The 2,103-nt window shown below is 41.7% G+C and overlaps 1 protein-coding gene across 1 annotated transcript in view; it reads right to left on the reverse strand.

Annotated features, from left to right (window-relative positions):
• GZMH (granzyme H (cathepsin G-like 2, protein h-CCPX)) overlaps window positions 1-2,103 on the reverse strand; it is a 6,725-nt gene that overhangs the window by 989 nt on the left and 3,633 nt on the right. The gene's annotated exons all lie outside the window — the stretch shown is intronic.

Genomic DNA, 2,103 nt, shown 5'->3' on the forward strand with positions numbered 1-2,103 from the left:
CTGCCCGGGTCAGAGCTGTTGGTGTTGACTCCTTTCAGAAACAAAATGCTGGAGGGGGATGAAGGAGGGATGGGTACCTCCTGCTAGGTAACCTGAGGGGCTGTACAGCTGTGGTCCGCTTGGCCTTTCTCTCCAGCTGGTAGGGAAGAAGCAAGAAAGTCCAGGTCAGGCAATGGCCTTCTGGGCCCCGACACAGTGATGGGGAGACCTCCTAGGCTTGTCCCCTTCTGGTTTTGATGGGTGTCATTATAAGGGTGATTTATTAAAATTCTCTCGTTTGGTTTAAGTCGACACGGCACTGTCACCACATTTACACCCCTGCTGCTGAGTAACAAGGTGAAAGCCAGAATAAAGAACAAGGAGGTGGAACTGTTGAAGTTGTGGCTGCAGCTAGCAGAAAGGCTGGTACCACAGAAGCTCCTCAGTGACTGAGAAGAACCAAGAATGTCTCCTTTTCTCAGTTCTTGGCTCTTTTTCTACTCAGATAAAATCATGAATAATTATTTAGCAAGCCAGATCCAGGGATATGAAAGACATGACTCTTGCCGTTGAAGAGTTGATGGTTAGCAAGAGTAGACTGAAAATCTGTGGTTAGAGCACAAGATGGTAAGGGCCATGGTGGGGAAATCTGCTCGTTGGTGTGAGATGGAGGCTGGACTTGCCTTACCAGTATGCAGAGTTGCACACACCCAACAAGTACTCCAAAAGGCAACCCATTCCTATCTTACCACTATCTTGGATTCATATTGTTGGAATATTTAGAATCCCCTCTTTAAATATAAATATTCTGTGACAAAGGTAACTTTTGTATTCCACAGTTCTGCACACAAGTTCTGGACTTGATATTTATTGAACCAAAATTAGTCATCATTGCGTCCACTGAAGTGTAGTGCTTTATGCTTTGGTTATTTAGCCCTCCTTAAGCAGAGGTAGGGACTGTTCCACTCCATCCATGCTGCTTATGAATGAGGAGGGGATTTCCCTTGAGAAATGCTAGTTGTTGTTGCCAGGTGATGGAAAAATGGATGCTGATCATCCTGATAATAACTGTCCACTAAGGCCGGGCACGGTGGCTCACGTCTATAATCCCAGCACTTTGGGAAACCGAGACAGGTGGATCACGAGGTCAGGAGATGGAGACCATCCTGGCTAACATGGTGAAACCCTGTCTCTACTAAAAATACAAAAAAATTAGCTGGGCATGGTGGCAGGTGCCTGTAGTCCCAGCTACTCTGGAGGCTGAGGCAGGAGAATGGCTTGAACCTGGGAGGCGGAGCTTGCAGTGAGCTGAGATCGCACCACTGCACTCCAACCTGGGTGACAGAGTGAGACTCTGTCTCAAAAAACAAACAAACAAACAAACAAACAAAAAAACTGTCCACTAAGTGTTCTTTCAGTTTCCAGAGAGCCATGTCTCTGATGTCCCTTGGCTCACAGTCATGGGCTGTCTATAAACAAAAATGTGTATATATACATATGTTTGTATATTTATGTATATGTATATATAAATATATATGTATAGTTAAGTAGAGAACATGTAAATGATAACATTAAAATTACCGAGAATTCTACCACAAGAGATCATTATTAATGCTTAAGCATGTTTCCTTCTACTATTTTTCCAGGTATTTATAAGGTGCTATTCCTGTTATTACTTTAACTGAATTGGGATAGGACTTTAGGTGATAATCTTTTTTGTGATGAATTTTCCAGGTGTTCTTTGAGCTTCTTATATTTGGATATCTAGATATCTAGCAAGGCCAGGGGAGTTCTCCTCAATTATTTCCCCAAATAAGTTTTTCAAGCTTTTAGATTTCTCTTCTTCCTCAGGAACACCAATTATTCTTAGGTTTGGCTGTTTAACATAATCCCACATTTCTTGGAGGCTTTGTTCATTTTTTAAAAATTAGTTTTTCTTTGTCTTTGTCTGGTTGGGTTAATTTGAAAGCCTTGTCTTTGAGCTCTGAAGTTTTTTCTTCCGCTTGTTCTAGTCTATTGTTGAAACTTTCCAGTGCATTTTGTGTTTCTCTAATGGCTTTCATTTCTAGAAGTTGTGATGATTTTTTCTTTATGATATCTATTTCTCTGGAGAATTTTTCACCC

This window comes from Mandrillus leucophaeus, unplaced genomic scaffold, assembly GCF_000951045.1.
Source record: "Mandrillus leucophaeus isolate KB7577 unplaced genomic scaffold, Mleu.le_1.0 Scaffold980, whole genome shotgun sequence".
Lineage (NCBI taxonomy): Eukaryota > Metazoa > Chordata > Mammalia > Primates > Cercopithecidae > Mandrillus > Mandrillus leucophaeus.